Raw genomic sequence first — 27,980 nt, forward strand, 5'->3', positions numbered from 1 at the left:
ATAAGCTAGACCTAGAAACTGGTTCTAAACACTTAACTTCTGATAGAATTCCAGTGTCACTTATAGAACAAAACTAAAGCAATCATCTTTTTCCTCATTTAATGTTCTACTTGATAAGTTACCCAGAGTTAAGTATCTCAACCAAGATAATTTTCTATTACAAAGACTATTCCATTAGGTGAGAAGACCCCTCTCTTGATAATTCCTTCTTAACTTTCCAATGAAGAAAGAATTACCTCATTTGAAAGAAAAAGATGGTTTCTCTTTCTCATTATTGAACCGTTTATTCCTATTAGTGAAATTCTACTAACTTCATCCCATTAACTAGTGATGATAATAGCTTTTTAAATCAGCATTTTGGGTTTTAAAAAGTCATTTGCATCACAGAGCAAATGTTTTGGTGGATTGATATTTTATAGTAATCTTAATATATATTGTATAAAAGAAAGTATCATTTCAATCATCAAGATTTCTAGAGCTCATCACCAGGAAGAAGACATATCAGCATAACAAGATCATTTCTGTGGCATTCTTCCCAAAAATGCATAGCTGTCATTCCAATTTTGTAAAAACATCATATATATTCTACAAAATAACTGATTGGCATGATTCAAAAGTGTCAAAAAAAGGTAAGTTTGAGAAACAGAATGGAGGAGACTAAGAAGAAATAATGAAATGCAATGTGGGATCCTGGATGGGATCCTAGAACAGAAAAGGGACACTGGTGAAAACTGAGATCTGTAGTTTAGTTAGTAGCATTATATCAATGTTAATTTCCTGATTTTGATAATTATATTATGGTTATGTAAGATGTTAACATGAAGACAAGCTGGATGAGGGTATATTAGGATTCCCTGTACAGTTTTTGCAATTTTTCTGTAAGTCTAAAATCAGTTTTAAATGAAAAGTTAAAAAATTTTCTAAAGTTTATAGAAAAAACTTCATCAACCACCATGAAAGGACAAAATCAAACAATCAGTTAAGCTATTAATTTAACAATCCATTTCTATCCTTAAAAAGAAAGCTCTTTCCGTTTCTTCTTTTGTGGAATGATTTTCCAAGTTCAGATTTTCTGAGTAAACCATGCACCAATTCACCTGCCCTAACTGAATTATAGATTTTTAAACCATCTACCAATTTTTCTGCTACAGATGTTAGTTTTATTTAAATGGACTCTACAATCTGACAACAAAAATCTTACTGAACTAATTTAAACACTTGATACATGCAAATATCAAACCTCTTAAAAATTAAAGAGCAGGGCTTCCCTGGTGGCGCAGTGGTTGAGAGTCCGCCTGCCGATGCAGGGGACGCGGGTTCGTACCCCGGTCCAGGAGGATCCCACATGCCGCGGAGCGGCTGGGCCTGTGAGCCATGGCCGCTGAGCCTGCGCGTCCGGAGCCTGTGCTCCGCGACGGGAGAGGCCATGGCAGTGAGAGGCCCGCGTACCGCAAAAAAAAAAAAAAAAAAAAAAATTAAAGAGCAGAAAAAATGATTTTGAATATTTCTAAAACACATTTGTTGAAAATTTCACAATTATAAAGTAAGATTACCATCTTTATAAAAGGAAAAAGAACAAAAATGAGAGTGCTTTATTTTTTATTTCTCTAGGTTTTATCTTACAATCTGTATGTAGCAAAGTCCATTAAGAATTTGAGAACTCAGCCTACATCACAATTATTTCAGTCATTATTTGTGATTGTCCAAATGTTAGCCGCTAGCTGCATGTGACCATTTACATTTAAATTGCTCAGAATTAAAGTAAAAAATTCAGCTTCTCAGTCCCTTTGGGCACATTTCATATGCTCAACAGCCACACATGACTAGTGGCTACCATACTGGACAGCAAAGATACAGAACTTTTCATCATCACAGAAAGTTCTACTGGACAGTACTGTCCTAGATGATCTCTACATTTCTGGTTTTTTCCCCAATTCTTTGCATTATGGGCTGAATTGTGTCTGCTCACGAATGAATGTGTTAAAATACTAACTCCCAGTACCTCAAGATATGAGTACATTTGAAGACAGGGTCTTAAAAGAGGTAATTAAGTTAAATGGGGTAATTAGGGTGATCCCTGATCCAATATGACTGGTGTCCTTATAAGAAGATGAATTAGAACACCGACATGCACTGAGGAAGGTCATGTGAAGACACTGGAAGAAAGCATCTGCAAGCCAAGGAGAGGTCTCAGGAGAAACAATCCTGTCAACACCTTGATCTTCAGACTTCCAGCCTACAGAAAATAAAAGTCTACTGTTTAAGCCACCCAGACTGTAGTATATGTTAGGGCAGCCCTAGCAAACTAATACTACATATAACTTAAAAAAACCCCACTATATATCTGTAATATTGCGATTTATAATAAACATACATTTTGGTCTTTGTCCATGGTTCCTAGTTCAATAGTTCCCCAAACCCTTGGACTTTCCTAAGCAATAGAGCAATGGGAGCATCTTTTTTATAATATTTGGTCTTTTGTCCTTAGTTCCTGAAACTGATCCAGAACCATAAAGGTGAAATGTGTCTTGTTATTCATAATAAGCCCTGTTCAGCCACAAGTAAGTTTATGTTAATGAGGTGACTCTGGGAAACCCCTAAAGTAGGGGGGACTGGCTGCCAAGGAAACCAACCATGAGAACAGAGTTGGAACTTTCAGTCCCAATCCCTGATTTCCAGGGAGGGAAGAGGGGCTGCAGACTGAATCAATGACTAATGGCCAATGAGTTAATCAATTATGTCTACATAATGGAGCCTCCATAAAAACCCAAAAGGATGAGGTTTGGAGAGCTTCCATGTCAGTGAACCAGAATGCATTCACATACCACTGTGCTGGGCCCCAAACTCCACAGTGACAGAAGTTCCAGGGATCCTTGGGTGAGGGAAGAGGCCACCACTGTGGAAAAGCCACGAAGCATGGTCAGGATTCTTTTCCTCTTTGGAAACAAAGCCTTAAATCACTGGGAGAAGGGGAGAAAATCTTGTTACCCCCACCCTCTCAGACACAGATGAAGACCCGTGATGGCTAGGGGAAAAGTAGGGAATAAAACTCTATAACCCTGTGAAAAGAACAAAAAACAGTCCTAGACTACTAGAGGTCCTAGACCATTAGAGGTCTCCAACCTTGGGGGATGGGGCAGGAAACTCCTGCATAAGACTGTTAGATTTACAAGGTTGAATTTGTCTGCTACTTGGAGGGGTACAGGATCACTGAGAGAACCCCACCCTGATACCCCAGGACACAGGGCCTGCCCAAGATTGAGGCTGGACAAGGACAATAGAGAAACCTATCCTATCCCCTACCACCAAGCTGACAGCAGCCTTCTACTGGGGGGAGGTCAAGAGACAGACCCCCTCTGAGGCAAAGGTACGTAGAAAAGACCAAAAGCTGAGGGTGGAGCAGAAACAGTAAGAAAACCTTCCAGCAACCCAAACCCAACTCTAAGCACATGGTAATGCTAGACATGTTTAAAGCCTGTGATGTACTCATGGTAACCACAGCAACAACAAATTCCAAATCCAGGTCAACCCCTGAATAAACCAGCTTAACCTTCACACTAACAACCTAGCAGAAGAGTCAGGCCCATCTCCAGGAGTAAATACTATTTATCTTTATTGAATGCCTTACTTTTGGCATTCAGTAAAAAATTATAAGACATACCAAAAAGCAAGGGAAAAAACCTACTGCCAAGAGAGAAAGCAGTCAACAGAGTCACACCCATAGATGACCACAAAGTAGTATTTATCAAACAAGGAATGTAAAATAGCTATGCTAAAGGTTTTAATGGAAAAGGAGGACAACCTGTATCATCAGATGTTGAATTTCAACAGAGATGGAAACTATAAGAGTCAAATGGAAATGCTAGAGGTAAAGAACATGATAATAGAGATGAACAATTCTTCTGACAGGCTCATCAGTAAACGTGACATGGCTGCATAAAAGTCAGTGAACTTGAAACCAAACAGAAATTAGCCAAACTGAAACACAAATAGAAAAAAGAATGAAAAAAAAGAAACAAGGTATTCAAGATGTGGGGCAATATCAAACTGTTCAACAAATGTGTAGCTGGAATCCCAAAAGGAGAAGAGAAAAAAAGGCAGAAGAAATATTTTGAAGAGAATCTGGCTAAGAATTTTCAAAAAATAATAAAAGACATTAAACCTCAGATCCAAAAAACTCAAAAACATATTACATATAGAGGAACAAAAGTAACAATTACAGTAGGTTTCTGATCACAAACTAAGTAATTCAAAAGACAATGGAGTGACAGTCATGAAAGAAAACAATTCTCAGCTCAGAATTCTACACGCAACAAAAATACCTCTCTAAATGAAAGTGAAATAAAAAAGAGTTTTTCAGACAAACAATAGATGAGAGAATTCATTAACAGCAGACATACACTATAAGAAATATTAAAGAAAGTTCTTCAGGTGAAAGACTATGATACAAGAGCAAAACCTGGATCTCCAAGGGAGACAGGAAAGACAGGAAAATATCTGAAAATGATTAAAATGAAGATAGTTATAAAGGGTCTAAGACAATCCAAAGGAGAAAAAATAGTCTTTTAAACAAATGGTGCTGAAACAACTGGATAACCACATACAAAAGGAAAAACAAAGAATCTTGACTCATATCTCATATTCAATACAGAAATTAACTCAAAATATAAAACTATAAACTTCTAGAAGAAACCATAGGAAAAAATGTTTGTCTCCCTCAGTTAGGCAAAGGTTTCTTAGATACAACACCAAAAGGATGATCCATTTTAAAAAACTGAGAAAAGGGATTTTATAAAAATTGAAACATTCTCTTTGAAAGACACTATTTAAAAATGAAAAGAGATTCTGGAATGCAAGAGTGGATCAACAAAGCAAAAATCAATATAGCATACCACATTAACAGAATGAAGGGGAAAAAAACCATTTGATCATCTCAATTGATGTAAAAAAGGCAGTTGACAAATTTCAACATCCTTTTGTGATTTTTCAAAACACTCAATAAACTAGGAATAGAAAGAAACTACCTAACATAATAAAGACCATGTAAGAAAAGCACATAGCTAATATCAGATTCAAAGGTGAAAGACTGAAGCCTTTTCCTTTAAGACCAGAAACAAGAGAAGGATGACTATTTCATCATTTTAAATTCAATATGATACAGGAAGTCCCAGCCAGAGGAATTAGGCAAGAAAAATAAATAAAAGGCATTTAAATTGGAAAGGAAGAAGTGAAATTATCTCTGTTGCAGATGACATGATCTTATATGTGGATAACCCTAAAGATTCCACAAAAAAGCTGTTAGAACTAACAAATGAGTTCAGCAAAGTTGCAGGATACAAAAATCAGCACACAAAAACTAGCTGTGATTCTATATACACTGAACAATCTGCAAAGGAAATTAAGAAAACAATTCTGTTCACAATAGTATTAAATAGAATAAACTACTTAGGAATAAACTTAACCAAGAAGGTGAAAGACTTGTACAATGAAAACTATAGAATGTTGCTGAATGAAATTAAAGAAGACACAAATAAACAGAAAGACATACCATGTAGATGGACTGGAAGATTTAATATTGTGAAGATGTCAATACAACCCAAAGTGATCTACAAATTCAATGTAATCCCTATCAAAATCCCAACAGTGCTTTTTGGAGAAACAGAAAAATCCATCCTAAAATTCATATGGCACCTCAAGAAACTCTGAACAGATAAAACAATCTTGAAAAAGAAGAACAAAGTTAGAGGTCTCACATTTCCTGATTTCAAATGTATTATGAAGCTACGGTAATCAAAATAATGTGGTATTGGCATAAAGGCAGACATATAGGCCAAAGGAAGAGAAAGTCCAGAAATAAACCCTCACATATGTGGTCAAATGATTTTCACATACATGGTTGCCATGGCCATTCAATAAGGAAATGACAGTTTTTTTCAACAAATGGTGCTGGGAAAACTGGATATCCATATGCAAAAGAATGAACTTAGTTCTGTGTCTCACACCATACGCAAAAATTAACTAAAAATGGATCAAGCATAAGAGCAAAAACTATAAAACCCTTAAGAAGAAAACATGTGAAAAGCTCCATGACATTGGACTTATGATGATTTCTTGGATATATCACAGAAAGCACAGGTAATAAAAGAAAAAAATAGATACAGCTGGAGTATGGCAAAATTTAAAACTTCTGTGCATCAAAGGATACAATCAAGAGTTAAAAGGCAACCCACAAATTGGAAAAGATATTTGCAAATCATATATCCAGAATATATGAAGAATTCCTACAACTCAACAACAACAAAAAACAAGCAGCCTGGGCTTCTCTGGTGGCACAGTGGTTGAGAGTCCACCTGCCGATGCAGGGGACACGGGTTCGTGCCCCGGTCCGGGAAGATCCCACATGCTGCGGAGAGGCTGGGCCCATGAGCCATGGCCACTGGGCCTGTGCGTCCGGAGCCTGTGCTCCGCAATGGGAGAGGCCACAACAGTGAGAGGCCCGCGTACTGCAAAAACAAAACAAAAAAAACAAAAAAAAAACCCAAGCAGCCTGATCAAAACATGGGCAAAGGACTAGAATAAATATTTCTCCAAAGAAGATACACAAATGGCCAGTAAGCACTTGAAAAGATGCAACATTGCTAATCATTAGGGAAATGCAAATCAAATTCAAAATGAAATACTACCTTACACCCATTTGGATGGCTACTGTCAAAAAAACAGAAAATAACAAGTGTTGGTGAGAATATGAAGAAATTGGAACCATTATGTACTGTTGGTGGGAATGGGGCAGCTGATGTGGAAAACGGTATAGCAGTCCCTCAAAAAATTGAGAATAGAATAACCATATGATCCAGTAATTCCACTTCTTGGTAAATATCTAAAATATATTTCCATAACAATGTTCATAGCAGTATCATTCAAGATAGTTAAAAGGTAGAAGCAACCCAAGAATCCACTGATGCATGGATAAATAAAATGTGGTAAATACATCATACATACAGTGGAGTATTACTGAGCCTTAAAATGGAAGGAAACTGGGACTTCCCTGGGGGCACAGTGGTTAAGAATCCGCCTGCCAGGGGGCTTGCCTGGTGGCACAGTGGTTGAGAGTCCGCCTGCCGATGCAGGGGACACAGGTTCGTGCCCCGGTCCGGGAAGATCCCACATGCCGCGGAGCGCCTGGGCCCGTGAGCCATGGCCGCGGAGCCTGTGCTCCGCAACGGGAGAGGCCACAACAGTGAGAGGCCCGTGTACCGCTAAAAAAAAAAAAAAAAAAAAGAATCCACCTGCCAATGCAGGGGACACCTGGTCCAGGAAGATCCCACATGTCGCAGAGGAACTAAGCCCGGGCACCACAGCTACTTAGCCTGCGTGCTGCAACTACTGAAGCCCACGTGCCTAGAGCCCGCACTTTGCAACAAGAGAAGCCACTGCAATGAGAAGCCCGCACACTGCAATGAAGAGTAGCTCTCACTCGCCGCAACTAGAGAAACCCCGCGCACAGCAATGAAGACCCAACATAGCCAAATCAAACAAACAAACAAACACTTTAAAAAATAAAAAGGAAGGAAATTCTTATACATACTACGACATGGAGAAACCCAGAGGACATTATGCTAAGTGAAATAAATTAGTCACAAAAAGACAAACACCATATGATTCCTCCTATGTAAGTTAGCTAGAGTAGTTAGATTCGTAGAGACAAAAAGTAGCAGGGTAGTTTCCAGGGGCTAGGGGGAAGAGAAGAATGGAGAATTTCTGTTTAAAGGGTATATAATGTGTCCGTTTTGCAAGATGAAAGAGTTCTATAGATTGGTTCCACAACGACGTGAATATACTTAACAATATTGAACTGTACACTTTAAAATGGTTAAGATGATAAATTTTATGTTATATATATTTTACCCCAGTTTTTTTAAAAAGGAAAAAAAGGGCTACATACTGTATGATTCCATTCTTTCTTTAATGTATGATTCCATTTATATGACATTAGGGAAAAGGCAAAACTATAGCGACAGAAAACAGATCACTGGTTGCTAGGAGCTGGGGGTAATGGGGAGAGGCTGACTACAAAAGAGCAGGAGAGAATTTTGGGGGGTGATTGAACCCTTCTTTACCTTGATTGTGTTGATGTGTACACAACTGTACAAATTTGTCAAACCTCATAAAACTGTACAGTAGAAAAGGTGAATTTTACTATACATAAATTATACTTCAAATAAAAATATCACACAACTAAAAGAAAAAAAAGTCTATCGAAGCACTCCTAGATACTCTTTCTATGACTTGTAGGATTCCAAATAATAGGAGCTCTGGAAAGTCAGGTCTTCTTAAAACGGGTAGAATGGTCTCTAAGCTGCTCCACTCATGTATTTGTTGGCATAGGAAGAGACTGGGTGGGCAGGAAACAGAACAGCTGTGACACATAATAAGAGAGTTGAAAATTAAAAGGAAGGAGATGAGGGCAACTGGAGATGGTGATAAGAAGTAGATAGGAGAAATAGGATTAGAGAGGCAGAGATATACACAAAGGAAAGGAATGGGACATAGACAAGGTATAATTAAAATTGATTTGGGCAGGAAAAAATTAAAACAATGCCTCTGGAACAGGAAAGAAAAAGATGAACAAAGTTTTGATATACTATAGCTTGTTTACTTCATATCCCTGAACATGTTTTGAACCTCTAATGTATTAAGTAGTGATGTCTGGCCACAGATAAGCTGATCAATGGATTCCCATTAACCTTTTTCTTATTTCCTCTGCAGAGCCCAAAGTACTGCTGATTGCACTAAAAAACAAATGTTGAAAAAACTGTCATATCAAATACTTTTTCGCATATTGCACAAGACTACAGTAAACCATAACAATTTGAGACTTAATAGTGCTGAAATGAATACTACAGCAGAGCAGTTCAATGCTAAGTTTTTGTTTCTGCATTTTTTTATACTTGGTTCCAAGGTAAATAAATGTGTTGTTAAGGCTATTTTGCCATATCAACCAAAATTTCATCTTTGTTGGTAAATCTGAATCTTTCAGAACATTCTTGCTACCTGTACTTAATGAGCTGCTCCTCTAATAATCTGTCTTTCTACAGCACAACTTAGGAAATAAAATGTTTTTGATTTTGGTCAATCTGCCCTGTTTTCTCTCTACAGCTTCTTTATATATTCCTTTCACCATCCAGTATATTAGAATACCTTCCACAATTTCGGTTTATAATGAATTCTACAGTGCCCTGAAGGAAGTTCCACATGTGAGCTATCTCAGACGTGTTCAGCCCTTACATATAATGTTAAATACTTGGCACACTTTTGCAAGTTTGCAAAAACAATGTTCCTTGCTTTAGTCTACAACTTAAGGTATCACGTTCCTGATTTTTAGCGGTAATGAATACCTTGGGATTAATTCTGATACCAACATTTTAAGTTAGCATTTTACATTTCAGAACACTTGTTTTTTTAAAAAAATATTGGGGTTCTCTGGCTACTAACTTGGTCCTTTTTTACAGGTACAGTTTTAATAGTTTCACATTAACTGTTTGCAAAGCAATTGCTTAGCTGGAGACACTGGTGAGTCAGAAGATATACTGAAATACAACTATGATCTCATGTCTGAATGTTGGAATAAAGGGCAAAATAATTCTTTATTCTTGTGACTGTTTGGTAGAGTTTCCCTTCAAAAAGGACCAGCTGATTTCCTGTTGGCTTGAGATCTAGAAGTCAGATGAAGGAGTTCAAAACACTCCAAAAACATCATTTGAAAGGTTCCTTAAACTGGAATTTTACTGTTTTCCTTCATCTAATGTCAGAGTTCTGCAAGAAAGTAGTAAACTTCATTAAATTAGTTACATAAAATCTAGAAGAAAAAGTACTTCAAAAGTACTATCTAACAAATAGACTGTCTAACAGAATAAGAATCTTATGCACAAACAATGCATTTATTTAACCTGTGGAGTGAATCCTCTATGTGAATGGTCAGTTGTAGCATTGAAGAAAGATGCCTCTCTCCCATGCCTCCAGGACCCAGGATCCACCATCAGAGTCTCTGGAATGGTAGCCCCTTGTATTGATATATATTTCCTAATAAGCATGTTAATTATGTAGAACTGTGAAAAATATCCAGATAAGCTTTTAAAAGAGGATTTAAGATTAGGTTGCAATAGGCTTACTTCTTGACATTAATCTTGGTAGTGAGGTCACTCCCTAACTATGAAAGTAAGAGGGCTGATGTGAGCACCCCACGATACTGCCTTGTCTCAGGACCTGCCTGTTGGTTTCTCTCCTCACTCCCTCTCCACACCTGTGGATGCAGTTGCAGCCACCATGGCGTTCAACCTGTTTGTGTGCCACTTCTGGGCTAGGTGCTCTCATGCCCACCTACTGGCCCCAAGCTAGTGCCACTGAGAAACTAAGGCCTTCTTCAACAGTTTGGATCGAAATTTGTTTTTCTTAATACAATGTAAGCTATTCTTTTAGAGCAAATAAAGACCTCTTAAATGAAAACAGTAATTTTGCATTGTGTATAAACGGTATTTAAAGAACCTAGTATACTAAGAATTTTTCTACTAGATATGGCTGAAAGCCCCAATTTGCCTAAATCCTTAACAAGGTGCCTCTCAAAGCTGACTGGAATTTTGGCAACTTCCTTATCTTTATGCTTATCCTTGGGGCCTTCTTATCAGATGTTCCCTTTGCTCTGTTCCTTACCCTCCTGTTGGCACCTGCTTCTAAAAGCTGCCTCCTCTGACCATTGCTTTCAATGTTTGCCTTGATAATGTCCCAAATTTTACTTTCCAGCTCAGATTCCTTCCCTGCCTCACAATACATTATCTTTGCACAGAGCCTGGTGTGTCTGGATTAACATACAATATAGAAAGTGATCGCTAATGGTAAACAGGTGAAGATACGTTTGCCAATAAAGTTTTAAAGACAGCCCTGTTGTGAACTGGAAGTCACATGGTTATAATTGGGAAACACAGTTTTTAGAAGTGAAATGGAATTTAAGTATTAAAGCTTTTAATAAACAGTGGTTTGGAAGAAAATCTCAGAGACAAGAGTAAAGTAGTTTTTAAAGAAACACTGTATCACTAATGTTATTGACAGCCCCAAAAGATGATACTGGGTTGAAAAACTGGACATAGGGCTTCCCTGGTGGCGCAGTGGTTGAGAATCCGCCTGCCGATGCAGGGGACACGGGTTCGTGCCCCGGTCTGGGAAGATCCCACATGCCGCGGAGCGGCTGGGCCCGTGGGCCATGGCCGCTGAGCCTGTGCTCCGCAACGGGAGAGGACACAACAGTGAGAGGCCCGCGTACCGCAAAAAACAAACAAACAAACAAACAAACAAAAAACTGGACTTAAGTTATAGAATCTGAAAGTGAGTTGAACTCTGCATATGATGAAATTAAGGAACATCTTAAACCATTTATTTTATATATATTACGTATGTACAAAAGAGTTACATAGATATATTAATATCTATGTTTAAATATACCTGAAAGAGAGCTGTTATGGTCAGTTTAATTGACAATGTTTTTTCTTGGTAGTATATAAATAATAGTGTGTCTTATCAAAGGCATCTGGAATCAGATAAACTACAGAATTTTCCTTAGTTCTGGTAAAGAAACTGAAATACCACTGACTTTTCTGAGGAAGTTATGAAATTAATCTGAAGCAAATTACTTCCAAATGTATAACAAATGCATGTCTGTAACAGTCTATAAATAGAAATTTCTAAGTTGTGAAGAATTCTGTTAAAAGTACACATTAAGCAAGAACCAACTGTGAAACAGTGATTAAAAGTATAGGCTCAGATACACTGAAAACTAATACAATGTTATATGTCAATTGTATCTCAATTTAAAAAAGGCACAGGTTCAGGACTCTGTTGTTGATATGGTTCAAATCATGGCTCTGGCCATTTGCTAGTTATAGGACTTCAGGGATGTTATCTAACCTCACGGGGTCTCAGCTTCCTCATCTGCAAAATGAGGATTAATACTAACTCTCCTCATTAATTTTGAGGAATAAACAGCCCAAATAAAAGTACCCTTGAAGAAAGCACCTAACCATCATATGTTAGTGCCTTTTGTACACGTACAGGCAATAAAGAATCCTGAAAGAATCTTCAGTGAGCTATAAAGCTAAAGAGATTACATTAAATATTTTAAGGGAGATATTTTTGATTAGTGATGTAAATAACTTAAGCAGATATGATTCAAGTGAAACCACATCAGGTGTGCACTCCATGATTTCTGCTGTCACCCTTAGGTAAAACAGATGTATTATTTATAAGTTTAAACCTTTGGTGTAGACCTCAGAATAAATTTATCAAGCTAATGAAGGAGTGAGAAAATAAGTTAACAAACATGATTCTCATGAAGTGGTAAGGTTGCTTTCTGATTGTGAGGGGTGAGAAGAGAAGGTGAAATCTGAATTTGAACTATGCTATGTTTACCTCATAAAAACATAATGCACTTTAATGCAGAGTTTCCCATTTGACTTTAGAGGACACAAAAAGTCTAGCCCTAGGCCTGTTTTTATTCACTAAAATTGAGGGACCAATAAACCCACTAAAAAGAGGCCCTTAGAAATCCCCTACCACCCATGTGTTCCTAGCAGTAATGGAAGCATATCTATGTGCTAGAGTAGCTTTCACTGGAGATGGCTTCATACTATAGTATCTGCTAACATCTGCACAAGGCCTGCCTGGCACAGTCATGTCTGTGGTCTCTGCCATGTGCCTTAAAGTACCTGTGGTCAAGGAATGGAGATACAAGGTGAAGGGACCAGAGAGGTGCCAATTTCATTTTCCCTTTTTACTCTCACTGCAACTCCCTATCTCTTTGACCTCAAAAACCTTTAAAGAGATTCCCTTTGAAAACGTAAAGCAGCCTATTCTCTTTAAAGTAAAGTGGGCGTGGATACCAACTTCTTGCTCAAAGATATTTATTTGTGAAAGGCTCAAACTACTTTAGAGGTGTTTAAAATATTTTAATGTAAATCATACTTCCCCTACCATCAGTGAATTTGAGAGGGTTGGATGCTGGATGTAAGGGAAGGGAGGAAAAGCTATTTAGTGGGCCTACTGCTAGTTCATAAATGAGACAAGAAAAGAATTTACTCAAGGTCATACTGTGAATTGTGCATCTACTGCCTTTAGGCAAGTCAATAATTGTGTTGATTTCCCTCTTATAAAAACTGGTCAGTGACTAAAAACTTTCTTTGGAAACTTATTCAGAGAACGATGTTAGATTATCCTATTGGGGAGATGTCTTCAGGGAAACAACCTTAAATACTAAGAGTTACGTTCCTCTTATCTCTTATGAATATACATCTATCTTTTACAAAGAGTGAGATCAATTAATATTGAGGCTGTTCTTTTATTTACAGGGTAATAGCATTATAATCATCATACTTTATTCAAGACAGAAATGAATATTTTTATCTATCCATAATTTGATTGAGTTTTAGAGGCTAAGATGTCTCTGTTTCCTTGCAAAGTAGGTCACTTAAAGAAAATCCATGCTAAAAATTGTTCAGCACAATATTTAGTATTGTTGGGGAAAAACAAGATAAATAAAACAGAAATCTCGCTCAGTACTAGCAGAATGGAAAAGATGCTATTAGCAGAGATTTTGCAAGAGCTAAAATTGAGTAGAAATATATGGATAATTTTACAGTAAAATCTGTTTTCCAATTTCTTGTCAAGAAAACTTTTCATTGTTTTAGAAACCAACTGTAATAAATAATTTAATTGACCATTACTTAACACTCAGAATCAGAGAACTTTTGCATTTCAGTTTAAATTTGTTTTTAAAGGTAAGGCCAGAGTCAAAAGACATAACTTCAAATTACTTAAAAGTTTGAGTTGTAGAATGAACAAAATTTTACTTGCAACTATTATTGTTTTTTAGTTGAGGCAGATCATCATTACTAACTTCTTTTATTTAATGTATATGTGAGCTATGTAAATAATATGCAAAGGTAAAGGCCCTGACCAGAAGTATTATGCAAACGAACTTTAAAAAGGTGGAGATGATAGGTGAATATACCTCAGAATTAATAATAACTTAGCCTACTACTGATTGATTGGCTATTAACAAGACAGGCTTTTTTGGTTTTCCCTCTAAAGCCTGCCTGCTCAGCCTGGATGGAAGCCAAAGTAACTCCAAGAACCAACTTTATTGGCCAAGTTGATGAAGACTGGCTGTACTCCAACCGCAGATTAGTTCTGCAAGAGTCACCACTTTAGCAATAGAAAGATGATACAACTAAAATCACTGTCAGCAGGATACTGCTTTGTGTCGTTTTTCTAGTAACAGTGACAGATTTGAACATAACCATCCCACAAATTTAAGTTTCCCTTTTGCTCTAACACCTCTTCTGTAATCTGTGACTTGGAAAGAGTTTTTGTTTGTGTGAAGCTATCACATATGATGTCAAGATCAGTGATGTGGGCTTCATTTACACCATGCTTAAGCAACTGAATTAACTAACTCAACTATTGAATCCAAATGCTGTAACGGATGGGGGCTTTCTGCCTTCTATATAGCAGCAACAGAGCTAAAACTTGAATTAAGACTCCTGCCTTAAGGTTTTTGCAACTAAACCATAAAGCATTTTTTCACATGTGCTCCTCTGCTCTATTATTTATCACAATAGGCTACACGCAATCATATGTAAGGGTGTTGAGAATGCCATGCAGGTGACTACTTTTCAACTAGCTTAGAATGTGGATTAATAAAAATAATTATCAGATTATACTAATTTAAACAGATTAAGTTTGGATTAAACAGATTTAAGTTATTGCTCCAAAGGTCTTCGACATCATAGCAAAATTTGCAAAATGTATTTTGAAATGGAGAATGGTTACAAGTATGGATTGACTAATAAAGCAGGATCTCTATACTTCTTTTTGAGGATATGAAAACAATAGACATCCATATCACTAAATAACTCAAAATCAAAAGACTTTATATTATAGAGATGGATGACTTGTTTTATTTACATTTACATGTAAAAGTAAATAATTTTATAAAACATATAAATGTGAATATCTGCATAATTACTTTAAGGGCCTTCTATTACTTTTTGCTATGCTGTTTTCTACAAATGAGTGCAGAGTCTACTAAATCTAGGCTCTTAGCACTAAAATATGCTTTGAGGTTTACTTGGTTTATTAACAGCCTTTGGAAAATAACTCCAAATAACTATATATCCCAAGCTTTAGAGGAGCTTCTATCATATATATTAGTTTGCCCATATTAGTGAAGTCCTTATGTAAATATTTTATGAGCTTGTAATGACTGATTTTTTTTTTTTGCCTTTCAATTAGTTAAGTTAGCTCTATGATTGTTACTGATTTATAAAAAACAAGTTAAAGGCTTATGAGCCCAGGGTCACTGCAGCATTATTCACAATAGCCAAAATATGGAAACAACCTAAGTGTTCATCAATAGAGGAATAAAGATGTGGTATACACACAATGAAATATTATTCAGCCACCAGAAAGAAGTACATCCTGCCAGTTGCAACAACACTGGATGGGCCTTAAGAGCGTTCATGCTAAGTGAAATAAGGCAAATACTATGTGACAGCAGTCCCCAACCTTTTTGGCACCAGGGACCAGTTTCATGGAAGACAATTTTTCCACGGAAGGTGGGTGGGCGGCGGGGGCGGGTGGTTCAGGCAGTAATGCGAGACATGGTTCAGGAGGAAACGCAAGCGATGGGGAGCGACTGGGAGCAGCAGATGAAGCTTTGCTCGCTCACCCGCCCACCGCGCACCTCCTGCTGTGCGGCCCGGCTCCTAAGAGGCGGAAGACCAGTAGTGGTCCAAGGTCCGGGGGTTGGGGACCCCTGCTATATTCTATCACTTAATACGTGGAATCTAAAAAAGCCAAATGCAAGAAACAGAGACCACAATGGCAGTTACCAGGGGATGGGGTTGGGGAAAAGGAATCGAGATGTTGGTCAAAGAGTGCAAACTTCCAGGTAGTAAACGCATAAGTTCTGGGAATCTAATGTACAGCAAAGTGATTACAGTTAATAATACTGTATTATATACTTGAAAGTTGCTAAGAGTAGATCTTAAATGTTCTCACCACAAAAAAAAGAAATGGTAATTATGTAACCTGACACAGGTGTTAGCTAACACAATCATCTGCAATATATAAATGCACCAAATCAACACACATTGTACACCTTAAACTTATACAATACAGCAATTATATCTCAAGCTGGAAAAAAATACTTAGGAGGAAGTCTATGCAAATATAGATCTGGAAAGCTAGCTTCCATGCTGAGTTTTTCAAGAATTATATTAAAATGACACGACTTGTGGCAGCTAACTTCATAGGCAACTTAAAAATGTTAATCTTTTGAGAGTATAAATACTTTCAGATGCATTTTTGTAAAACTGAACAGAGAAATTCAAGAATGAAGACAAGCCTATTTTAGATTCCATTTTCTGATACCACTTATCACTAAATAGATGTATATATTTTTCTCGTCCTCAAAGGAATTTCTACCCTAATTGTAGAAAAAAAAATTCTAATGCATAAGGAACAATTAATCAGTCACTTGAGTCAACAAATGTTTTTTGCACACCTACTATGTGTCAAGCACTCTACCAGACAATGTGAATTTAAGGATAAATAATCATGGCTATTGTTCTCAAATGGTTTACAAGCTCGTGGAGTAGAAACACCTTTATCTTTTCATATTTCCTTGCTCTCAGAGCTGCAGAGTGAAAAAACCCTCTTTTTTCCCATCCCAGTTTTTCTCTACAGATTCCTTCCTTTGTCACTACCAAGACCTCAGATAAGGGCACTAAACACCCAAGGGCTTCAAGGCGAAGGCAGGCACCCCTCCCTCTGCCTGGATTGCTCCTCCCCCAGTCTTCTAGGTGGTTTCTATTCTCTGGAAGATGACTGATAAGTGACCCCTCAAGGAGGCCTCCTCTTCTGATCTAGACAGACTACTACCTGCCCTCTCCCTCTCCCTTTAATCTCCTCTTACACGATACTTTTCATAACAGTAATTATACAGTCATTTATTTCTTTTTCTTGCACCCCCTACTTAAGTTTAAACACCATGAGAACAGAGATGTTTGCCTTGTGCACTGATGTATTCACAGTACCTGGCACTCAAATATGTCAAAAAGAGTATAAAGGGAAGCATGAGATCAGAGAGTGTTGAAGTAGCTATGAAGACAGCTGGGGCTCTTTGGGGCTTGCAGAGCACTCCATGAATCACTACCTTTGCATCATCATCATCACCACCAAATATATGTTCCACTGCCTCACAAAGCTCCTTGAGGGCAATCTTAGTCCCTTTGTCCTGGCACACAGACATGCTCAATAAATGATTTTGAACGAATGAGTATTAAAAAGGACCTATACATGGATAACTTCCAGAAACAGCTGGTCATGTTTATTTTGACCACACTTTTGCATGTGGCTCATGGTAATTTTTACATATATAATGGGTTAGCTAAATGATTTCTAATCCATGTGATTATATATGTGTGTATATATATATATACATATAAAAACACTTCACAAAGATAATTGTGCTTTCCAGGTGCTCCTCACCTCTGGACACATCTTTAGAATCACTGGCTTATAGTAGAGCTACTTTTAACCTCTTTACCTTCAAATAAAATTTAGAATCTAATTTTGAACTATTCAGGGCCTATGACCATCTTTTGTAGAATACCTCTGAAGCTATTTGCAAGTTTCAACTTGCTGCTCCTAAGAAATGATGTTTGCTATGAGACCCTCTCTAGATGCTATTAAGTTGCCATATCCTTACAAGCAAATCTGAGAACTCTTAGGACAAGTGTTCCAAATGTTTGTTCATGCCATGATGGTTTTGGAAACATAAAGGTGAGCTCTAAGCAGTATTAAAACCATTAGCCAGCTACTTAGTAAACACCCAGATTGTATTCTTAACTATATTACTAGATCAATAGACTAAAGAGCAAAGAAAGTGTATAATGTGTAAGTTTACTATGACACTAATATAAATTACCTAAATCTAAGATTCCCTAATGATTTTCCTTTGCTTGCAGCTATATAATCAAGAATACTATGACTATACACATATACAAGCACACACGATAAACTATTAAAATATTTGTCAATGTAAATAACTCTAAAATCAATATGACCATGCTGACTCAACCAAAATATATAATACATTCTCAAATGAATTAAATGCCTACAGACCTACCACTTACTGGTGAATTTCAACCACATATTTAAAAACTATTGTGCCAAACAACAAATGAATTTTGTTAATTATCATCTTTTTCAACTTTGGTCTCCACGTGGGCTTAAAATTTATTCAGGATAAACTGGAAAAAGACTGGGGCAGAGAAGTAGAGGGTTAGAGTCAAATTCTAATTCTGAAATCTATAGATTTTAGAAAAATTCCCTAACCTCCTTACACCTCAGATTTTTTTTTCCTGGAAAATGAAGAAATTGTATCTGTTCTTCTTCTCATGAGACAATTATAAAATAAAATGAGTAGAGATAAAACTATAAAAAAAGTAAAAAGTATATGTATATACTCATCGAAGGCCCTTTAATAAATAGACTTCCATACACACCATACCACCTAATCTTTAGAAGCACTAAGGATAGTGTACATAGCCTAGCATTCAGAGTTCTGAAGTGAAATAATTATAAGGTGAAAATGGATAAATAATAATAACCTGTTGTATAGCACAAGGGAACTCTTCTCAATACTCTGTAATGACCTATATGGGAAAAGAATCTAAAAGAGGCTGGATATATGTATATTTATAACTGATTCACTTTGCTGTACAGCAGAAACTAACACAACATTGTAAATTGACTATACTCCAATAAAATTTTTAAAAAGCCAAACAAACACAAGATGATCTCTTAAGGAAGAAAATAAAGGAAGAAGAAACACAAAGATGATTTTTCCCTCAATTGGTATCACTGAACTTCAGTGAATTAAAAGCAAGGACTATTCTCCCCTCGCCTTTTTGGGCATAATGCTTTCTACAAATTAGTTTAGAAGTTGTATTAAACTGTGAGGTATGATTCACAGATGAGACATCAAACAACACTATTTGAAGTGTTAAATGCCTACACTATTATTTCCAGCTGTAGCAATATATTACTTGTTAAATTTTTACATCTTTCTTTCTCAAAGGACAGCATATCCGACCTCACCATTTTCCATTGGTTAATACCACGTTTCAAAGTGAGCCACTACATAAAGCAAGTTTCTTTCAGTTTGCTGTTTATATTTTGATACTGCTAAAATCCATTCCCAAGTATAGAAGATTTACTTGTCATTATGGGTTTCAATCTATAAGTCTAGTTATTAGGTAGTATTATAGTTCAGAAATTCATCCCATTATAATAATCCAATCCAGGACATTACAATACTATGCTATCTCCTGTGCTAGCACTCTAATTTTAAATGAAAATTATTATCATTGAAAAGTAATAACTGATGGATCACACATTTTGAATCCAGTGTCATCTGGAAGGAATTTAAATAATTTTAATTATGTGTGCACATAATGCAAAAGCATAAGACACTTCTTTTTCCTAATGTTCTATTTAAAGACAGAGATGGCTAATTTGACTTATGTAGTATAATTTTTTATGTAGCACAGTAACATATCAAAGTTCTTAATGATTATAAACTCAGTACTAAATCTCATGCCCAGCAACAGAACACTGCAAGAGGATATCTTATTTCCTGGATTAAAAGGCAGGATCACTTCAAGATAATCAAGAGACAGGACCTTATAAATCATTACTCACCCCCATCCCTCCGCTTTTACTTAATAGATGAGGAAACCAGCTCAGAGTGATTAAGTAATTTGCCTGAAAGAATACCACTGGTGGCATAGCCAGAAGAACTCAAGTTCACCTTTTTATTTTTGAGAGGTATATGATGGTAAGAACATGTTTTATTTTTAGAGACCAACAAAATAATCACAAAACCATTATATTATTCACATTTCCTCCCAGGAAATTATTCTCTCTAGAATTATGTCAGGCTCAGGATGTATTTTATAAACTGTTCCCATAATAAAATGGACACTGATACAAGATAGCCCTTCTAAGTTTTAAACATCAGAAAAAGAATACTGTTAAGGTAATGACTAATGTGGTTATATTTCTTCATTATTTCTGAAGCACATGTTCACCAACTTTAATATTTGCTTTCTATGATATAGACTGGTTAGAACACACATACTATATTAGATACTATCATATTTGAGGGGAAAAGAAAGTACTGTCTACTTTTTTTAATCAAAAGATAACTTCTCAGTGTTTTTGATGTTAAAAAAAATCAGTATGGGCAAGAGAAACCAGGTTCAGAATTATTCTTAAAGGAGTTTATTTTTATTAATGCTTACACATAAAATTTACAAATAATTTCATAATTATCCTCAAACTAGCTGTTTACACAGTGTTTTTCTCATTATTATGAGGTTAGAATTTCTAAGACATTATTCTCCCTGCAGTATTCAAACATATCAGCATTAAACTGAATAAAGAGGAAAACACTATGAACCAATGTATATGATTCATATTGGTAGTTGATATGAACATATGCATAAAATGCTTAAATGAGGGCAAATTATAAAATGTTGAAAAGAGGGATAAACCAAGTTAGCCAAGAAAGGCCCCTTAACAGTCACCTCCCTATACAAGTTAAAGAAACTAATAATTTAAACAACATGAGTGAGTGAATTTTGTGGTATATGTGACAGTAGGGAGCAGTAGGATCTCTGGTAAAATGAAGCATACAAAGTTCATCTAAAGCCGTTAAATTTTTTTAAAGTGAGGCATTCAAAAAATACGGTATTCTGGTTTCAAATGCTTTCTTGAATACTAACACACTTAACCCAGGACTATGTCCATTCCCATTTTTAAAGCATACAGAATAAGTTATAAAACACACATTTAAATAATATGGTAATTTAGAAAATATTTTCTAAATTATTTGTTTACAAATGCCAGATTATAAGGCTGACTCCAAAGATTCACTTTGAATTGATTTGTCTTTTGATACTATACACAGTGAAAACAAAGCAGCAGAAAGTAGACATTTGATAGCAATTTAAAAACCTCACTCTGGGAGTCATTATCTGATAATTCACACACTATATCTAAGTTTGATTTGCAAAATCGGGCTGGTTGATTTATGTGGAAGAGAATATGTTATACAATTACTTTCTAAAATATGTTATGAAAATGAAATTGTATAAATGAAATCAAATTCTGCAGGCTAATAATTTTTCTCTAGGCATGAATTTTAGCTAATATTTAAACATTTTCCCTTTATTTAATAAGGCAAATTTCCTTTATAACCCTTTTTGCTGTGATGTGAAGCAAGTGCTTATCAAATCTCTATTCCTATATTAATCCTATTTTTAATGAAAATGTTACTAAAATTTCACCTCTATCTAATTAATAACACAGAGTTTTACTCAAAACCCAAATTCTGGGCACCTCTCTATAACTTGTTCCCTTAAATTTTATCTATTTCATTGTATTTTTCATTTTCTATTCATTAGAAATTGATGAATTGGGTTACCTTTCATCTCTCTAAACATATGAGTAATTAAATCTCAACTAAATGAAAGGGGAAAACAGACACTTTTACTTTAGCTTTTCTTTAGTTATAATTGTATAAAAGCTCTTCGTTGAAAAAAGAAATCAATGCAACATTTCACTCAGTTAAATTATTTACAAGGATGCTTAGTGATAAATCAAATACAACTTCATTACCTTACTTCCATTTTAATACACCTAATATCCATTTATAACTATAGGAAAGCACTTGTAAATTTTAAAATAAAATCTTGTGGTTGTAGAAACTACCAACAAAGAGACAGTCAAGAGTTATAAATTCTACACTTTTCTTAGAAACATTTAAAACTTGCCTCACAACATCCCTGTGAGGTGGGGAGTTAAGTGTTGTCATATGACAACAAAAGAAATGGACCAAGAAATAAATACCAGATTACATGTAGGAAAATAACTACATTAAAGTCTTAATAGAAACAGCATCTATGAATCACTTCTACTTTGAAGTCCAGGAAAATTAGGTTGCTTATTTTTTTCACTATCTTTATCAGGAATAATAGCTATTTTGATTTTTAAGAAACAGAAAATTTTCTCCATCAAGGGCTTTTAAGATTTCTGAAAATTAAGTGGAGCAAGTATAATAACATTTTGCCAAAGGAATGAAACACAAGATGCCATGCCAAGTCATTTTTTTTTCAGCTACTCAGAGATATTTTAAATGCTATCTAGGCATAGTGAGGAACTGATACATTTCAGTATCTTCCTTATAGGTACTAATTCTTTTGGCTCTTCAAAGTTAAATCTGTGAAGACTGGGTCTTTTTAAAGTGTCATGTTTCTTCCATGTCAGTTACTCTCTCTCACTCAGGGTCTATTTGCATCTTTTCAATTAAGATAAACTGCAGATCCTCTTCTTCCATGGAAATGGTGACTCCACTACGTTCCAAAACTAGAGGTGGTCACAGAAGTCAGCTACCAAGGAAAACTGGTTGTTTCCGCAGTAGGAAAAAAATCCAAATTGGAGGACTGATCTTGTCTGACTTCCAAAAAAAGTAAAAGTAGGCTATCCAGCAGGTATAAGGATGTAAGGAAGTAAGGGGTCCAGCTTTTCCATAAAAATAAAAAATGTTCAAACAGAAATTTTTCTTAAAGTGGGAAGCGGGGGAAAGGGAAATGAGTTCATTTAGGTATATGATTTTTCTTCTTTATTGTTTCTGCCCAAGATACCTATTTCTCTCCAAAAAACCAAAATGTAATATATGTCTAGTACTAGTTAAGGGCTTGACACCTAGTAGGTCCCATGGATTGTGAGATCTGTAAGATAAAGTACATCTCCTTTGCTATGGAAACTAAGACTTTCTGACAATATGTAATAATGACAGAATGGCTTAGCTACACCTTTTAAAAGAAGTTGAAAAGGTATGGCTACTATACAATAGCAGTGTTTGTGCACTCAGATAATACCCAATGATGTGTTTCTTCCTGTAATTTAACAAATTACTAATATTCATTCTCTATATCTCTAGAGGAAAAAAAATCTATTATTTCGTAGAGCCAGAGAGGCTTCAGGTCGTCTCTTTAATAATAAGTTAGCTTGTGAGTAAAGCATACCCTGAAATGACCCAATTACAAAAAATTATTAACCCAAAGGATCATATATACTTTCTAAAGTCACTTTTGCTAACATGCTTTTCCATAAACCTCATGTTTTAGACGCCAAAGCAGCTATGAAGGAAATCTCTCTATATAACTGTGTCTAAGGTTTCATATTAAGTATCATGGAGAAATTTTATTGTTAAGATTTTTAAATTAATAAAAAAAAACTTTGGTTCCCCTGGTAAATGACACTAAAAAAATCTGACTAAATTTACCTAGTGACTTAATTTTCTACTTTGTATGCAAAGGCAGGCTTTAAAATGTCCTGCGGCATGATTATAACATGCTTATGTTGCTTAAAGGTTAATGTACAACTATGCTGAAAACTCTTTTAGACTATATGCATCCAGAAACACAACTCCTTCATGGTAAACTAGGTAGAACACTACTGGCGTAAAACAAGTACTGATCACGTAACTGATCATTTAAAATAATCATCAGCTAACATTTCTATAATGCAATAAGGAAAAAATGCAGGATTAGTCTTTTCAAGAGTAATATTTACACTAGATATCAGAGTTATTTGCAATGAATAACTTAATATGTGTATTTCTATTCATATTTAATAAGGACATGTTTTATAGTCATTGAAATAATGCCATGATTTATCCAGTATCATTTTAAAAAGACTATTTACATTCTTTCTCTTCTTAAAAAAAAGGGCATTTTAATCAGTTGTTTTCTCTTAATTAAAAAACATGAAGAAAAAAGTCAACTATATCACTTACAAAATCAGATAAGAAGTAAATGTACCACCATTCCCACTGTCTATAAAAGCTGCTTCACATATTCTGGAGATAAAAAGCTAGAAAACTGGAAGGTTTCATATTTTTAGATAGGAAAACTGAAGCCTAGTGATAAGCTTTTAAAAATTAATGACAGTTTTATAAGGAAAATTCTTCCCCGTAAATCGAGTTCTTTTTTTTCCTTTAAACTATCAAAAATGGTACAAATGAACCTATTTACAAAACAGAAACTGAGTCACAGATGTAGAAAACAAACTTATGGTTGCCAAGGGGAGAAGCGGGGGAGGGATAAATTGGGAGATTGGGATGGACATGTACACACTACTGTATATAAAATAGATAACTAATAAGAACCTACTGTATAGCACAGGGAACTCTAGTCATTACTCTGTAATGACCTATATGGGAATGGAATCTAAAAAAGATTGGATATATGTATACGTATAACTGACTCACTTTGCTGTACAGCAGAAACTAACACAACATTGTATATCAACTATACCTCCAATAAAAAAATTAATTAAAAAAAATTACCTTTTAAGAACAATTCCATGTAAGGAAAGCATATGGTTACATTTGTCAAAGCATAGTTTCCTAAAGCTACCAATTGAGGGGAGGTAATCATTAACCAATCAGAATAAATATTAATGGAAAAAACACTAAAAAGCTAGGAATATATGGGAACTTCCTCAACATCATAAGGAGCATCTACGAAAAGCCACAACTAATAGCAAACCTAACGATGAAAGACTGAAAGCTTTCCCCCTAAGATCCGGAACAAGAAGGAGATGTCCACTCTTGTCACTTCTATTCAGCATTGTACTGAAGGTTTTAGACAGGGCAATTAGTCAAGAAAATGAAATAAAAGACATCAAGAATGGAAAGGAAGAAGTAAAATTATCTCTATTTGTGGATGACATAATTTTGTATATAGAAAATCTTAAGGAAGCTACGAAAAAACTATTAAGACTGAGTTTTACAAGTTTATAGGCCACAATATCACTCTACAAAATCAACTGTATTTCTAGATACATCATGACAATTAGAAAATAAGAAACAATTCCACTAATAACAGCATCAAAAAGAATGCTTAGGAATAAATTTAACAAAAGAAATGCAAAACTTATACTCTGAAAACTAAACACCGTTGAAAGAATTGAAGAGCTAAGTGGGAAAACATCACATGTTCATGAATTGACAGACTTAACATTATTAAGATGGCCATCCAAATTTTTCTATAGATTCAATGGAGTTCCTATCAGAATCCCAACTGATTTCTTTACAGAAATTCACAAGCTGATCCAAAAATCACATGGAAATCCTAGGGACTCAGGACTGTCAGAATAATCTTAAATCTTAAAAAAGGAAGGATAAAATTGGAGAACTCACATCCCCAATTTCAAAACTTAATACAAAGCTACAATAATGAAGAATGGCATGAGGATAGATCAATGGGATAGAACTGAGAGTTCAGATATAAACATTTATGGTCAACTGATTTTTGACAAGGATGCCAAGAGAACTCAATGGGAAAAGAACAGTCTTTTCAACAAATGATGCTGGGATAACTGGATATCCACATGCAAAAGAAAAAAGTTGGGTCTCTATCCTACATCATATATAAAAATACTCAAAATTGGCCAGATCTAAACATAAGAGCTAAAATCACAGAACTCTCAAGGAAAACAGGTGTAAATCTTTGTGCCCATGGATTAGGCAATGGTTTCTTAGATATGACAACAAAAGCAAAGGCAACAAAAGAAAAAAAAAAGATAAATGGGACTTAATTAAAATTAACAGCTTTTGTGTTGCAAAGAACACCATCAAGAAAGTGAAAAAGACAACCCACAGAATTGGAGAAAATATCTGCAAATCATTTATCCGATAAGGAGTTAACATCTAGAATATATAAGTAATTACAACTCAACAACAAAGAGACAAACAACCCAATTAAAAATGGGCAAAGGATCTAAGTAGCCACTTCTCTAAAGAAGATATGCAAGTGGACAATAACTAAATGAAAAGATGTTCAACATTAGCCATCAAGGAAATACAAATCAAAACCACAATGAGATACCACATCACACCTATGAAGATGGCTATAATAAAAAAGAGATAATAACGTGTTGATGATGATGTGAAGAAACTGGAACACTTATATACCACTGGTGGGAATTTTAAATGGTGCAGCTGCTTTGCAAAACAGTCTGGCAGTTCCTCCCAAAGGTTAACCATAGAATTACCATATGACCTAGCAGTTCCACTACTAGGTATATATGTGGAGAACTGAAAACGTATGTCCACACAGAAACTCGTATACAAATGCTCACAGCAGCATTATTCATAACAATAGTGGAACTTCCAGAAAGTGGAAACAATCCAAATGTTTATCAACTGATGAGTGGGTTAATAGAATATTATTCAGCAATAAAAGGAAATGAAGTATTGACACATTCTACAACATAGATAAAACTTGAAAATACATCCTAAGTAAAAGAAACTAGTCGTAAAAGACCACATATTATGTGATTCAATTTATACACAACATCCAAAACAGACAAATCTGCAGAGACAGAAAGTAGATTAGTGGTTGCCTAGGACTGGGGGAGGCAGGAAGTGTGTGAAGGGAAATAGGGAAGTGACTGCTAACTGGTACAGGCTTTGGGGGGAGGTAATGAAAGTGTTCTAAAATTGACTGTGGTGATGGTTGCAGAAGCTCTTGTACAATTTTGGTTGTACAAAATATCACTAAATTATACACTTTAAACAGGTGAATTGTCTAGTATGTATATCGTATCTCAATAAAACTGTTATTAACAATATTAATGGGAATATTAATAGCTAAGTAGACCCCGTTAGAATTAAAAAGGTAAACGAATTATTCTTTATATCAGTATCTTTTCTAGTCCTGCCTAGTATATGGTATGTTTTTGATGCTAATGATCAAGTTGCACCAATTTATTTACCCCTTTCTGTCATCTCAGTAACAGTAAGAGCATACACATTTTTTTATGCAACACATTTATTCCTCATCTCTTACATGCCTAAATGACTAGAAACAATATGGGCTACCAAGAAATACTGGTACCAATATAATTCTAATATTGTACCAATACAACTCAACAAGGCTTAGCCGAAAGCTAAGACTCTAGCAGGGGAATCTGGCAAGTGGTGTTAAATATGCGTTCAACAATGATTAAAAACTGAGACGTCGAGTATCGGAAAGGTCATACAGAAAACAAACCCTCTTAGAGTTTAGTAGAAGGAGAGCTGCCACAACCAGGATGGACCCTAATGACCACTGACTCTGGAGTCCTTTCTGGTCTTATCTAGCCATCAGCAAATAGTGATGCTGAATACCTCTTCCCTGGACTTGCTTCCATTTCTGTAAAATGAAGTAGCTGGACTATTAATAGTGGAGGTTCCTTCTATATCCAAAGTTCTAATATCAACAATTAGACTTCAATTTAGGCCGGCGTCAAAAAGATTAACTATTTTGTCTACAATGAATATACGGCTAATCTAAACTGTTAAAGGAAAATGGCAAACTGATAAACAAATAAAAGTAAAATTTACACGTATTTCAATGGTTTAGTTGTATTCACATTTTACATACTCTACGAGGAAGACAGTCCCTGGAACAGGACTACTTTCAATACGTTTCACTGAATTACTTGTCAGCTTATTTCCTTGTGAAATGTGTTATCCCACAAAGCAAGAGTTGGTCTCCATCTTTACTTTTGCCAAATGTACATAGTACAATTCTCAGTTTCAAAAAATCTGTAGTCCTTAAATTCACTTCTTTGAGTCAGATAGTAAGTACTTGTGCTGAACTTTATAAGAGATAATATTTTTAAAAGCACAGTTTGCTTCTAACTGGTTTTAAAAACACAGAATATGAATACTGCCTAATTTCACAGAAACTACATCATTGAATTACTCTGCACTGCTTCTGAAATAAAAATTATTCTCAAGAAAGGGATGAAAA

At 35.5% G+C, this 27,980-nt stretch overlaps 1 protein-coding gene across 1 annotated transcript in view; it reads right to left on the reverse strand.

The window, feature by feature from the left end:
* Window positions 1-27,980, reverse strand: part of HOMER1 (homer scaffold protein 1) — a 123,702-nt gene that overhangs the window by 25,093 nt on the left and 70,629 nt on the right. The gene's annotated exons all lie outside the window — the stretch shown is intronic.

This window comes from Phocoena phocoena, chromosome 3, assembly GCF_963924675.1.
Source record: "Phocoena phocoena chromosome 3, mPhoPho1.1, whole genome shotgun sequence".
In the NCBI taxonomy this organism is placed as follows: domain Eukaryota; kingdom Metazoa; phylum Chordata; class Mammalia; order Artiodactyla; family Phocoenidae; genus Phocoena; species Phocoena phocoena.